Below are 15765 nucleotides of genomic sequence, written 5' to 3'. Positions count from 1 at the left end.
TTATGGACAAAAAACCAACCAGGCTGTAAAAATTATGATTTTTAAAGGACAGAAAAACAACAAGGCTGGAAAACATACATTTTTAAGAACAAAAAAATAACCATGGGCACTTGTTCTTATTTTCCCATTAATTTTATGTCTCTCTTGGATTCTTTGTGCGATTTGTGTCACTGATAAAAACTAAGGCTTCAAAAAGGCATTTCTCTTTGTCTTAAAAAAATCTATCAGAAGAAAGACTGGGAAAATTATTTCTGGTGTCTTCACCTATGTATTTATTTATGAAGACATCTTAATTCTTGCTAAATCAGGCTTATGAGTAGAATTTTTGGACCTTTCATGAAATGAATCAGTAGTAGTTTATTTAATCATCTCTGTTGCAAAGGATCAATGATTTGTTCCTGCTGACGTTCAGCAGTGCCTTGGAGCACTTTCTAAACTGTCCCATGTGACAGTTGGGTATCTGACAGGACCACTAAACAACAGTATTTCCTTTTCAGGCAGTTTCCTCTCCATCCTACTCTGATTTTCTTGTTGTTACAAGTTAGAAACTACCAATTGTATTTGCATAATTTAAGGAAATTAGAAAATTAGATAAACTGTCCCGACACTTTTTATCAGGTTGGAAACAGAGACCTGTTTTGTCTGAGGTGATAGGTTTTTACTTGATGGACCTCACAAAAGGGTCAAAATACTGTAGAACGTGAGACGTGACAGTGCATGAATGAGAAACTCTCTGTGGACTATTTGTCCATTGTGGTTGTTAGTATATAAAACATACTTGTCTCTTTAGGATTTATTCCTACAGCATATGATAGTTGTAGCAATTAGGAATTACCAATTACACCTGAAGAATAAGGAATAAGTTGCCCAATTCATTTATTCTGTTAATAATTCAGTTTAATAAACAATCAAATTAGCTGAGATGGAGAGTTATGACAATTATTCAAAAAAGATTTATTAAGCATCTGATAAACAAAGTTATGCTTTTTATGATAAGTATGAATAATCTAGTGCATATTTACAGTGAAATTATATTGGATTCTGAATAATTTTCTGGAATTAATAACCCTATAGTCATGGCAGAGGGGGAGGGAAGAAAAGGGAAAAAATTCCAAAACCTTAGTTGGTCAAAAGACACTTTTTGTGTACGTCAATTTTAAGTAAAAACTGATGAACCAGTATTTTATTTGTTCAGTATGAATTAATTTTTTGAACTTAGCTGTAGGAAGGCTTGCAGCAGGATGTCTCCAAGAGTACCTGAAATGTTACTGTGTATCTTGCCTGTTATCACCAGACAGGACAGAACTGGCTTGAGAAATAATGGGTCTTGCAATCTGTTTGTTCAGTCTCTCCTCCTTTTAACATAGAAAAAAGGAGACAAAAGCAAATGTCTGAATTCATCTGTACCACCTTCCCCTCCTCTTGTCTTTTGTGACAAAAGGACTGATAAAACCTAAACTCCTTGTCTTCTTCTCTGAGATGACAAAAGTTGCTAGATGATGGTATCTCAAGTATTAAGAGGTGCATCTAAAAGCTCAGGTTTGGGGCAATTTAGGATTGTGGGAATATTGGAGAAGCAAGCCTTTGTTTGCTTGTGGTGGATAAAATCAATTGGAAGCAATCCACATGGTTCTTTACTCAGAAGTCTCATTTCAGTTACATTGAGGAGACTCACGTGAAGGAGACATAGCTCAAAGGCACACTTACGAGTGACAAAACTCATCCCGGAATTATCCCTTCTTCTCTTGGTCTTCATTTCTGGGGATATAGATCCTAGTAAAAACTTATCCAAAATTCAAGCGTTTCTGAAATGCTGCCAGGAGCAAATGCAACCTGTGTTTCTTTTTACGTATCTCTCCCAGGGAAAGGGGAATGATAATTTGCTCAAATTATATCCTTGAACGCTGTATTTTCTATTTATTTGTGTGATCAAAATTGTCCTCCTATAAAACCAATATGTAATAAATACTGGATTTCTATATGTCTCACACTACATCATGATTATCTCATTTGTTTCCAGTTTCCCCAAAATTTTGCCTTAGTGAAGCCACTTCTCAAAACTGATCACTGAGACAGGATCTGCACATTTGCAATTTCTGTTGATGACAGTTGCATCCCCCCTTTACAGAACTGCATAGAGCAAAAGCATGCTATAATCAGTCTTTTTTTTTTTTAACTTTTATCTAAATGAGTCTCTTGAAGTTATGTAATGGCGCATCTGGTCCTTTTGAGATAAGATGCTTTGTCTGACAGTGGAATTACATCTTTTCAGTCAAGCAAAACTTATATTGAGAGTTTCCATTTCATACAATGTTGTTCTAGTTTGATTTGTCCCTACTGTGCACTTTTGTCAGTCTTCACCATCTTCTTCTAATAATGTGCTTAATTGTCTTACTATCCCAGTGGTGTTCAGTAGCATATCGCTATTAGTAAATTGAGCAGAGGCCTATAACAGGACACAAGGCTCTTTCAGCTTCATTGTCCACCAAGATTCAATCAATCTCAGATAGGTAAATATTAGACTGAAAGTACAGGCAACTTAATACCGGTATATTTTATCTAAATTTGTATTTCTGGGTTAATAAATCTCTCTTATATAAGACAGAGAATATCTGCTTCTAAAAAGCTTTGATATGCTGTTATCCATGTGATCCAATCCTTAAAAAAAACCAGACTTCATGTGATTTATTTTTATGGCATTATTTCCCGAACTACACAATATTATGAAGATAACATAAAAGTGCAACCCAGATCTTCAAGCATAGGTGAATGAAGTCAATATCTGAAGAAAACTGGTATAAGGAGATAGTACAGAGCTGTATTGACAATTATTACTTCTTTAGTAATTTATTACTTAGAAAATGTATTACTTTTTTATATTTCATGCTGCATAGAAAGCTAGTTGTATTTTCAGAATTTTTCTGTGATGCTATTACAGCTTGTCCTTCAAAGGACAGGCTGAAAATACATTTATTATTTACACTAAGAGCTTTTGCCTAGCGTTTCTATCTTTGACCAAATCTAGAACAGTTTAGTGGCTGATACATATCTCTAAAACTGCAGATTTTCTATTTTCTTTCTTCTTTTTTTTTGGGGGGGGTGGCGGGGGAAGATATGTTGCTCTTGGAAATGTGCAGAACTCACAGCATGCATTTATCACAGTGTAAAGTTTGTATTTTTGGAAGTATGATGTTTTGTTTGATTCTTTAACTGAGACAGGCCGCTTTTTCTCTGTTACATCCAGTAAACCAGGACAGTCAGTGTTGCCCATTAGGCTTACTCTGCTTGAAATTTATTATCTGTGCATCCAGTATTTACAAATAAATATCAGTGAAGCAAATGGACTATTTGTCTCTGCACTGTTAACAGAGGGCTGGCTAAAGCTGGACAGGAACCTGGGTAATGTGGCTGCTCCACTTGTGTCTCATGTGTGCTTCATTACTGCCTGGTAGTGCCCTTGACTCCTCCTTACTCCTGTGGGCTTCTGGTTTTGTGATTTAGCTACTGAATACAGCATGAGACTATATATTCACCTTGCACTTGGAGCCAAAAAGTCTTCTCATGCCTCCTCAGCTTCGCTGGTTTCTCGATGCAGAGCTGATTCCCAGCTCTGAGGTGCTAGGAAGCTATTCCTGCTTGTCATACTTCTCCCACTGTTGTGCTCCATTCTCACATGCATCATCTGCATTATGTGTTTGTATTTAGTGTAAGAGAAGGCAAAATACAGCAACAGCTTGCTGCATATTTTTATTTGATTTCTGTTGACTGTAGGAGTATGCTCATCACTCTTTTTATGACCTCTGAAATTACAGATCTTCTCTCATCTTTTTTTTTTTCAGTTGCTGTGAAACTTCTGTAGAACAGGTTTACCTACCATTGGAGTAATCAATAATAAATTGTAAATCAATTAGTAATGAATCTGCAGAACAAAATGGTGGAATATCCAGTTTGAGCAGATAAACTCACTTCTTTCCAAAGCAGCATGGCATATGCAGGTAGTTGGATACCTAATACCCTACTGAAAGAGGGTAGATTTAGATTGGATATTAGGAATCAATTGTGAGGGTAGTGAGGCTCTGGAACAGGTTTCCCAGAGAAGTTGTGAATGCCCCACCCTGGAAGTGTTCAAGGCCAGGATGAATGGGGCCCTGAGCAATCTGATCTAGTCAATGGCATTCCTGCCCATGGCAGGGGGTTGGAACTAGATGATCTTTATGGTTGTTTCCAACCCAAACTATTCCATGATCCTATTTTCTTCTCATCTTTTTTTTTTTTAGTTGCTGTGAAAGTTCTGTAGAATAGGTTTACCTGCCATTGGAGTAATCAATAATAAATTTTAAATCAATAAGCCTGCACAGCAAAATCATTGAATATCCAGTTTGAGTAGATAAACTCACTTCTTTCCGAAGCAGCACGGGATATTCAGGTAGTTGAATCTCCAAAACTCAGAGGAAAAGAGAAAGTTCTTTCTCCAGTAAAATTAACCTTATAATCATTTGCTTGCTTTTTAATACTTGCCATACCATCACTATGTCTTAATTAAGAGTCATAGATGTTGCAAAGAGAGTGTTATCAGAGGTTCTGCTTTATGACTGGTCCCTCAGGTACTTGACAAATAGTATCAGTATATTAGGATTATCAGATTCAAGAGTTTTGGATGGATTCTGTAAGTGTTTATGGAACTGGAGGCATGCAGGAATTTGCTGCCAGAACACACACAGTACACCACTGCACACAAGACAGAAAATCATCCATACAACTGTGTGCAAAACAAGACAGCTTTAAAGACATCTTTTGCTATCTCAAAGCAAACAGGCAGGCAGTGTGGTGAATAGACAGCACTGGTGAGGTGTGCTTGCCTGAGTCCATGGTCTAGAGATAAGACTAAGTAGTGTAAAAGTTAAGTTGCTGAAATTTGCAAAAATTGTTTGGAAGGATCTCCCAGATACTACATCACAAATAGCTCATCCAGTGACTGTCTTGCCTTAAAAAAAAAAATTGTAAGAAGGCATTGGTCACAGTGATGAGAATGGTTTCCAGGCACACCTCTGTAAAGCCTGTCTGCAGTGATCCATAAAGCAGAAGGGCTCCAATTGAATTTATAGATCCTCCAACCAATTGCACTTGTAAACCCTGTAGTTTCATGTCTGTTGAGTTTATTAAGAAACCCTGAAATTCACACAATGTAAATCAATGCAGTTGCTGCACTAGAATGTTTTTTTGTTTTCTTTGCCTGAGGTGGCTTTCAGACAGCCTGCACAAAGTGAGTGTAGCAGAACTTGACCTGTTTGCACCTATCTGTCCTGCTGTTCTCAAGACCAAGCCAGATTGCACTGGACAGGGCTAAAGTTTGTGCTGCACGTCTGTACCAGAGCTGAATGCTGGAGTTCAAGAGCATAGGGGTAGGCATGCCCTTCCTTAAGAGTCAAAGCTCTTAAGGCTAGTGTGGCCTTTTAGAATCATAGAATCATTTAGAGTCCAATTGTTAATCATTTTGTTTTTCCCAGATAACAATACAGCCTACACAGTGGGATCCAGGGTTCCAGCACCTGCCTCAACAACTGGTGGTAGAGTCTAAAATAATCAGGAAACTTACATGGATATAAGAAAAGCAGTAAATTCACCACTTTGCCAAAAATGTGATTTATATTATGCTGGAAGTGAAACTGTTCATTAAAACCCAGCTAAATCTCTGAAGGGGAGCTAATGCACCACAGTCTATTCTGACATCTTCCACAAGAATTTACTGGCAACTAATCTTGGTCAGTGATGTTAATGGATAGAGGCAGATTCCCCTCAGAGTGATGTAGTGGTTAGCATACCCCATCAGATTAATCTTGTTCAACTGAAAAAATAACATCATTAAAATAATCGTGAAAGTTATGCACACACACTTTGATATTGCACAGATGACAGTTCCCCTCTAAAAAAATGTCTTCATTCAGAACTGCCTCAACTCCAAAATGTTCCCAAATGGAGCCTGGTCACCTCTTGCTTTAACAGTTGAATCCTTTCATGGAAAATGGGATTTAGTATTGTCCTGTGAAAAAAACACACAGTAAATCAGGCTGAAATACCATGCCATAAATCTCCAAGAGTCAGGGTAAGGAAAGGCAATCATTTCAGTCATTCTATCAAAGAAAAATGATTCTGCAGTTCAGAATAAAATCTCATCTTTCTATACCCATAAGTCATCAAGCAGAACAAAACAGGTTCTGACAAAGCATTCCTTCTATATGAATGTGTAGCATTAATGTCATCACTAACCTTTTCAGATTTTGATATTGTCATCATAAGCATCAAGGTCTGGTTTGGAAGTCATCATGCAGTCACCTTTCTTAACTTATCTAAGTAAACAGTAGTCATCAAAACAGTGAGATCATTGATGTTTTCCTGGAACTGCTCAGTGGCAAACTATTAATCCTTGGTTGAGGGAGGTGTATTGCGCAGGCAGCGCTTGCAAACAGAATTGTTAAGTGTATTTTCAGAAAACTGCAGAAGTCATGAAAATCATGGTATTGGACAGGCCAATTTTGCTAATCAGGTTGATGACTTATTAGGCATTTTTTTCAAATTTAATGCTGGAGCACCTCACCTCACAAAAAAAAGCTGAGAAAACTGGGTCTGTTTAGCCTGGAGAAGAGATGACTGACAGGGGACCTCATCAATGTCTATAAGTATCTGAAGGGAGCATGTCAAGAAGATGGAACCAGACACTTCTTCGTGGTGCCAAGCAATTGGACAAGAGGCAACAGGCAGAAACTGATGCACAGGAAGTTCCACCTGAACATAAGAAAGCACTTCTTTACTGTGCAGGTGTCCGCACATGGGAACAGATTGCCCAGAGGGGTTGTGTCCTCACTAGAGATATTCCAGAACTGTCTGGATGCAATCCTGGGCCATGTGCTCTAGGATGACCCTGCTTGAGCTGAACTAGATGACTTCCAGTGGTCCCTTCCAGCCTTACCCGTCCTGTGATTCTGTGTTCCCAATTTTACTGCTAGAGTCAGGAGGCACAAATATGATGTATTAATATACCAGGACCATATCCTTACAGGAGACATTACTTCCATGTTGAAGCAGCCAGAAACCCCACAAATATAGCTACCCATACGAAAAGGACAGAGAGCCACAGTGGATTTCTGTAGCAGATTTTCATATCAGTTAGCCATTGTCCTGGGGCTGTCTGTGTACTGTTTTGCTAAATTGTCTCACCTAGCTAAACTGCTTGGATTTCTAGCTTACCTCAAGGTCTTTTACACTGAATTTAATCAAGGCTCAGTCAAAAGTTGAGTAGCACCTTTGGCCCTCAGCTTACATCCATTAAAAAAGGGTTTGAATTCTGATCAGGTAGTCTGGCAAAGCTCAAGAGTTATAGCAATAATTCATATGCAGTGTCATTGTCCCAGCTTGTGTCCCCAGCATGCCTGCCACCAATCTCTGTTCAGTTTGTGAAAGGAAAACCCACTGTGTGTGTCAGCAATGTTATAAATAATGCATCCAATTAGTCAACTACGTGCTGTTGCATTTCCCTGAAGGCCATGAATCTGAAAGCCCCAAAGAAACTGCTTTGAGGGAAATGTTTAGACATAAATATTGCCCTTACTCTGAGGTCAGACCTTTGCACTCTCCTCTCTCTGTTGTACAGCAGGAGACATATGGAGGCTGCCCTTTGCAGCATTACATAGGATGAGAACAAATGCTAAGAGCTCGTGCTGTGATTTCCAGCTGCGTGAAGAGAATGCAAGATAAGGGCTGACAGGACAGGTTCCAATGCTTGGAAGATGGAAAGAGGCTGTGGGAGGTATGCGCGTGTGTGGTGAAGGAGAGGCCCCTTCAGAAGCTAGCAGGATCTTTCACTTCACCTTTTAGGTTTTTTATGGTTCCACTGAGGTAGTGAATTTTTTAATGTCATATGAATGACACCAGGACTGAAATGTGATGCAGCTTGCCAGCAGTGAGATGGAGGCCAGCACAACGTGGTCCTTTTCTTCCCAGTCTGCACTTTTCTTTGATACAAGGAACAAAAACTGTGTTTCAAAAGAGGAACAGAATCAAATTAGAATTGGTATTAATTAGATTTCCTGCAGTAAAACAAGAAATAAATCAAATATGATTCTGGAAAAGTGTTTTCTTGCAGTTGCAAGTTTGCATTTCCCCTAAAGAGATACTTGTGCTTGCTTTGAGGGGGTAATGAAACTGTAAACTGAAAAGTCATTTGAAAATTATAAATTAGGCTGTGATTATGCCAAGTGATATTAATTATGCTGATAGATTACATAGCAAGGAATTTTTAACTGATCCAGCTCTACCTTCTGGCTTGCTCTGACACTTAGCAATGTGTCAGGCTTGATTTGTTAGTGGGCTTCATGAACAGCAGTAAGAAAGACTAAATTTGCACTCAATTCTGTGGTTGATTCTGTGTGAACATCATCACAGAGTGGTTCATGGTTTAACCAAATTATATTTGAATTGTTTGTACAAACAGATTGATTTTTGCTGAGTTTTTTGTAGCAATAGAGCTACGAAATAGAGGGAAGAAGAAAAAATATGATGGGGCTTTTTTCTAATGTGACAAGGACATGGGTGATTTCTGTTTTTCTGCTTTGAAGATGCATTGCTACCTCTTCCTCACAAAATTCTTTTTAAACCACAGCATTTTAAAAGAAACCCTCCTTCTGCCTGAATGTCTAGCTTGCTTTTCATCTCAGCAGCCATACCTTTCAGCAGAAATGAAATGCTGAACCTAATTTTTTTTCTCAGTATGGTTTTCTTAAGATCATGATGCTATGCAAAGTAATAGTGAGACTGAAATTAAATGGAAATTAGTAAAGCATCACTGTGCAGTTTTGTGTTCTTGACCTGTGGAGCAGCAGAAAAAGGAAGGGGACACAAAAATTAGCAGCTCCTAAAAGATCTCCTCTGTCTTATTGTAGCAGCTTTTTGCCATTAGGTAATATTAGTAAAAATAATGTATGAAGTTGTAACTTTCTGGGACTTTTATTCTTCAAGAACTACAGACCAAAATCCATCAAATGTTCTTTCTAGAGGTGTGAATTAAAAACCAGTGGACTACTAGTGGCTGCCAATTCAGTTGTGCTTTATCAGCTCCAGTGGGGTACAGTCAGTCCACTTATGTCCCTTCCTTTCCTTTAGTGAAAACATGTCATGGCTTTACACTGCCATTCACTGCCAATGCTGAGTGCACTCTATTGTGGGAGGCGTGTCTAAAGGCACAAAGGATGTGCCGAGGTAACAGAGCCCAAGAGAGCATGCCCCGACATAAGTAACCTGGTTGGTTAAAGAAGTCACATGGTGTTAAGGAATAAAACCGCGCAGAGTTTGAAATAAAGTCTCTTTGTCCCACCATCCACGAGGAGCGTACTTCTTCCTTGTTATACAAGGATCCCACCGTTACACTCCATCAAATGCATCACCTCTTCTTGGTCACATGCTCAGATTTATTTCCAGCATGGTGGCTTGAGTGATGGTTTTTCAGTGATGAGATTGAGTCCCCAGCTCAGGTTGAGACTGCATTATTTTCTCAAGTGGAAGAGACTTTTTTTCATGTTAATTAGAAATTCTACCTGGTGATTATTTTCAAATCACTTAAGACTAAGATGAAAATTAACCTTTGGCCTTAGATCACAGAAATATAAAATGCAGACAACGAGAGAGATCCAAGTGCAAGACTCACTAAGTGATTAACTGGAGAATGGTTAAGAGTTGAATATAGAATTTTCAAAATGCCATTTAACCAATAAAAGTGTCTACAGAAAAAAGAAAGAGTTACACAATTAAACAATGAGAGAGTTAATCTCAAAATTTAATCTGTTTACATTCTCTAAGTAATCTATAAAAGCATCTGTCAAAATAACAGGGAATTCAAGTAAGAACATTTATTACGCTGTAGATGATTTCTGACAGCCAAAGATGCTGTTAATTTAGATTTATTCACTCTCTGATAGTTTAAGCTAGTTGGGGTTTTGCTAACTTTCTGAGAAAACAGTGCTTTCCCATTTGTATTAACCTTTCTATTTGGTATTTCCCAATACCAGTGTAGCTACCATGTTCTTAGCAACATGGAGGGAAAAAGTGGAAGTCAGAGCAGAAGCAGGACTGTGCTGGATTTGAATTTCACTGAACCACTTTTGATTGCAATGTAACAAAATGTGAAGTCTCTGCACTGTTTTACTGTCCAAGTACCGAGAGTGGATTTTGGCTCAGGAACACAAGGGTAGGTTGCAGTTTCTAGTGAAATGTTAGCTGAGGTACATGCTTTTGCATGTGGTGGACTGTAGTATCTGCACAGGTTTTGTGAGAAGGAGCCAGGCACTGCTACAGCCTTCTCAGCCTCTTCAGCATCAGGTTGCATTTTTGGTTTACATCAAAATGACGACCGTCTGAATGGAGTCGTTACATTTGTGACAAGCACTACCCCTGTCATCCCATTACAGCAAAGTGTGCTGCAACAGTCACAGCAAACAATACTGCACAAAGAAACACTTTTCTCTTTCTCAAATCTCTTTGTCTCTCTCCCTCCACTGGTGATGGTCACTCCCATCAGAAGGCCCTTCTCCTCCTGCACTGCTGGCACAGGCCACCCCCTTGGCTGTTACCTGTGCCTGGCATGGGATGGGCATGCATGTCTGCCCAGCAGGTTTTGGTGAGCAATAAAGAGTAGCTGCACAGGGGCACCCTTAAGATGTTGCTATTTATGATTGGAAAACATTTGCTCAGTATTAAATGATACCAGATGAAAACATAAGGGAGGGCTGCAGTAGGGATCAGGTAAGATGATAATGAAAAAGAACATATGTTTGGAGTACAGGCTAACTGGATAATTAGAACATATTTTATGAAAAGATGAGTGTACCCCTGTAAATAACTGCGAATTGCTTTCTGGTGGTAATGAATACATTGCATATCATTTTTCTTTAGAAGCTATTGGAATCTTAGGTCCTTTTACGCCTTACAAATTGATTTATCAGTATTGTATGCTTTTTGTTACTCTATTACTCTACCCTGTTGTGATTCTGGCTTTGCTCAGTCATTCATTTATAAATTGGTCATTAAAAAAATCAGAGGCTTGAAAGCACAATTAAATACATTTTCAAACACAAGCAAATGGCAGATGCACACAGTCTGGGACACAAAAAGTCATGTAGAAAATTTAGTTTGCAACAGGCTACCTGTAATTAATCCAGAGTTTCTGTAGCACAGGCAATGGACTCTGGCACGTGCCAGTGGCCAGAGCTTTTGGGCAAGTGGCAGTTAATGCCTGAGGAGAGCTGCTTGTTGTTTGCAGGATCAAATTTGAGTGTGAACAACTACTAAAAACTTTTTCTTTAAACAAGGGGTTTTCTAAAGCTTCCTGGTACATTTGCCACAATTCAGATATTGCAAGCTGTGAACCAGATTGTGCCACTCTTATGTAGGTCAAATAGTACCTTGCCTACGCAGTGGGGTTGTCTGTTAGAGTGCAGCTCAAGGTAAATATAAAATATGCTGCCTAGTCTTCACAGTGCAGGGTCAGGACACATTGTACACCTTGTCTGACCCCTGATCCAAACGTACTTGAAAAGTTTTGCTAACATTGTTTCTCAGATTAAGAAGCTTACAGTGTTATATGTCCACAACCTGGGTTGTTCAGGTTCTTTTCCCATATTTTTTCTTCATTTTGCAAATGATGCCTACAAATGTACACAGGAAAAGAATAAGCAAAAATTCTTGTCTATGAAATCCTGATTTTTGCCCAGTCTAGTAAGGAATTCCTCCTCTTGTCATGAAAATTACCATTTTTCTAGCTAGGCCACATTTATTACTTTTTGTAGCTTAACTGTTTTCTGTGCAACATTGCGCAGTAGGTTGAAGCTACATTTCTTGAGTCTAGTGTAGTTATTCACTTTTCTGTTGCTTTAAGAGAGCCTTTACTAGCAAAAAAGACAAACAGTAATTTGGTAGTCTTTAAAAGTTGCTCTGCAGAAATGTAAACAGCACAGGGAAGAACAAGGAAAACCAGCTTCCATATTTTTCATTCTTTGAGAAGAGCATGCATGGTGGTTCTTAACAAAGAGGGAAAGAAACCTGCTCATGAGAGGACACAAAAGTCTCTGTGCAAATAACCATTCCTGTTCCCAGTCCCTAGCACGTGCCCTGGAAATGTCACTCACAAGCAACTTTAACATCTAAATATTTCTGTTCCATTCTGAGGTAATCAAATTTGTGACTCTTTATTTTCATTTCAGATTTATCTTTCTTAGTTTTATTAAGATTTTGATTTCTTGAGATCTTCTTCACTTTAATTTTCCTGTGATGTTTTCATTACTTTATTAATTGCTCTTAAAAGTCAGGATGAAGAAATACTTTGCCTTAAGAACTCCTACCCTGAAGGATTTTACCTTAACAGATACATCAGATGATGCTTAGCTGTAGGTTTCCATCATGACAAGCTGAGGAGCAACACTCAGATTTTGATTCTTTCAATATAGATGTTTTTTTCTTTTTCTCATCTAAGATTACTTAAAAAAAAAAAAGTTGGTAATGACAGCAGCTCTCAAACGGAAGAGAAAGTCTTTTCCCTTATCTAGATGTCATCCCACTTTGTACTAAATCTGTCACCAGCACATCCTTGCTGCCCCCTATGCCTCCAGGATGATAGGCTTTGTGATTAATAGGAAAAAGAGCAGTCTCTCCTCACCTCAGGGTATGGGAGTAAAAATAGTCTCAATGTGGAAGACACTTCTGAAACAGAGGGAATTTTTGTCTTCAAACCTATTGGGGCTGTTGTACAAAAAAGGAGATGGGTGGGGTTTTACTGCATACACGTATTGTTTGCATTTCAAGGTAATGTATCATACCCAAATGGTCACAAAGACTAACATATAACCTGGTTTCTTGAGAAAATTCAGTCTGCACAACAAGTATCAGAGTTGCTCTCTGCCCTCTTCCTATAGCTTTGAATCTGCTTTTCAGGTTCAGTCAAATTTGAACTTAAGTTCATAAAAACTTAATGAAAACAGGCAACTGGGTAAAGAGGATAACTGTTTTCCCAGCAAGGGAAAGGAGGAGTCCTGTCTGTATCCTGTACTAGGAAATCCCCGTGGGGGAGAGCTCTTATCATGGCTTCAGAAGCAGGAAAAGCTTTGATCAGTGCTTGCTGCCAGAGAAGCCAACTGCAAGATGCAACACCTTGGGAAGGCAGGGTTCATTACTGTGCCATAAATACATCTCTTGGTAAGGCTTTGTTCCAGCCTGCAGTTTGAGTGTAGCTGCTGCAAATGGGTGAGCAGCAGGGCCTCAGCCAGGGCACCACCTTGGCTCCTGCTCCACAGGAGGGTCAAGTTCCTGTACAAAATAGGCTGCTCTGTGTGTGTGCTGGTGGTAAGGCATGGCTAATGCTTCGTTTTGCAGTCAGGCTAGGTAGTGATCTGTTAAAATTGCATTTAGCAGAACCCATTAGTGCCCATGGCTTCCTCCCTATCTCTGTACATGAGGAAGCACTTAGGCAGAAGGGCAATCCTTTAATTCACAGAGAGAGGACACACTGCAAGCATTCCTGTTCACAGGAGAGCTGCTCACCCAGATGCAATCCTAGCAGCTTCTGGTGTGCTGTGAGGACACTATTTTATATTTACTTTCAATAGAAGGGATAAAGTAGAATAGAATAATGGGACTGATAAATGAAAGAAAAACTGTAACCACATAATTATGTCAGAATCAACTAATAGCCGTGAAAAGCAGATTAAACCACATTATGCAGATAGATGTAACAGAATACTATTAGTAAGTCCTTTGCAATGGCATGCCTGGCAATTAAGAGAGCCATATTGGCAGCACACAGTGAAAACAGTGATAATGTATAGTTAAAAATATTTGGAGACAAACAGTGCATGGAGTACAGAGACAGCCTAGAAGTGAGTACTGAGGAGTGTCCTCAAAGATACCAGCACCCAGGGGAAAAAACAAAGATGTTATCCCTAACAGACTCTTTGACTAGGATGTTGGTCATATTTATATTTATAATCTAAATTAATTTACTGTCCTATCCATAAATGAAAGGCTGCAGTGCAACAAGTATCTGTCTTTTCCAACTATCCACAACTATTTCAGGTTGTTCAGGCTAACAGAGGAATTCCATTTTCTTTTGAATTAAAGAACCTTGCAGAAATATTCTGATTAAGGCAGTAAAAATATTAGGTAATGTTCCCGTGTTTGCAACTATTAAGAAAATATTTGGGAATGAGATTACCTCAGTGTTGTGTATTCTTATGTATGTGGTATTTCCAGGTTGGGAACCTGAAGAATGTGTCACCCATGAGTTTCTTTCTTGGTGGAGTATTGCTATTTGTTGTTTTCTCTCACTCACCACAGAAAGAGTCAAGGTTCAATTCTATCCTTTGCTTTCCCTCTGCCCACTCTTGCAGAGCAGTTCTTATCTGCAGTCAGGGAGAATAGTGCAGGAACAAGCTCTGAGATAACGTCAGTGTGGGGTTCAGAGTTCCCACAGGCTTTATGGAAAGATATGCTTCTACCAGAAACTAGTCCATGTGACTGTGGAGATCTCATCTAAGGGAATAAAACCTGTGGGAATATTTTGGTGTCAAAGGGTGAGCATGCTGGAGAGCTCGTACTCCTTCATTTTCTTCATCATGCCAGGCAGACTTCACAGGCATGTACCAAGAGAGTTTGCTTGCAGAAAACCAGCATGGATTCTTTAACTATTTATCCCACATGTTGTTTTCCAACACGCTTGTGTAGATTTTCTTCTTGCTTTGTATTAGGAGGTGGCTGAAATAGTGTGAAATGCAGGTAATGAGAGGTCAATAGCATCCGGGCCCACAGCAGTGCTTTCCTAAGCTGTTCTAAAGCAAAGAAAGGTAGAGAGTGTGCACATGGTCACATTTTGATTACAGAAGCCAGGCAATATGTTTATAAATGAAATTCTGTCAAAATCTGAAGCACTGGGGATATACAATTAATGAAGTCTCTGCCAAACCAGGATTTATGATGATTTGGGACCAGGAGAAATGCCTTTACTTAAATGAAGAAGTGAGACTGTAGGAGAAGAAGACTGTCTGTAGAAGGCTAAAAAATTTAATTGTACTCTGATGTCTATATATACTTGAACTATTTTTCCTCATAATTTATATATGAGAATGTTGATGCTTACAGAGTACTTTTCATGAGAGATTAGTGTCTTTATCTCCCTTTTAACACGTGAAGAAACTGACACCCAGAAATTTGGGGTACCCTAGGTGAGGTACTATATCATAGCAATGGGGGAGGCAAGAACCCAACCTCTTGATGTCCTAATTGGGTATACTGTTTACTGGATCACACTGTATTTAATAGCAAAGTAAATTTAGCTACTGATAGTATTAAACACCTGTTATTTCATCCTTTTATTTGAAACTGGAGTATCATTCCTTCTCCAGCAGCAAAATAACCTCAATCCATTTCCTTCACCTTTTGCAAAACTCACAGAAAACAAATTGTTCCTGAAGTAAGAAGCTATCACTGATAATGTGTGCTATTGCATAACCCAGAAGAAAGGCTGCCTTTTCTCTAAATAAAATATAAAAAGAATAAATAAAACCCACTCTAGCCCAGAGTAAAACCTTGAGCAACACCTGTAACAAACATGGTGTCACTTCAAAATTGTGTCCATCCATGAAGTGTCTTATGTTCTATTATGACATGCAGCTCAGTCATACACTGAATGTGCAAATCCTGTTACAGCTTTTGCCTCCTCTTGGCTTTGAA

At 38.9% G+C, this 15765-nt stretch overlaps 1 protein-coding gene across 5 annotated transcripts in view; it reads left to right on the top strand.

Annotated features, from left to right (window-relative positions):
- PLD5 (phospholipase D family member 5) overlaps positions 1–15765 on the top strand; it is a 171920-nt gene that overhangs the window by 141514 nt on the left and 14641 nt on the right. The gene's annotated exons all lie outside the window — the stretch shown is intronic.

Source organism: Corapipo altera, unplaced genomic scaffold (genome assembly GCF_003945725.1).
Source record: "Corapipo altera isolate COAL_440 unplaced genomic scaffold, ASM394572v1 2c, whole genome shotgun sequence".
NCBI classification, from domain to species: Eukaryota; Metazoa; Chordata; class Aves; order Passeriformes; family Pipridae; genus Corapipo; species Corapipo altera.
Note: the sequence above shows the minus strand (reverse complement) of the source record. Positions and strands in the feature narration are given on the sequence as shown.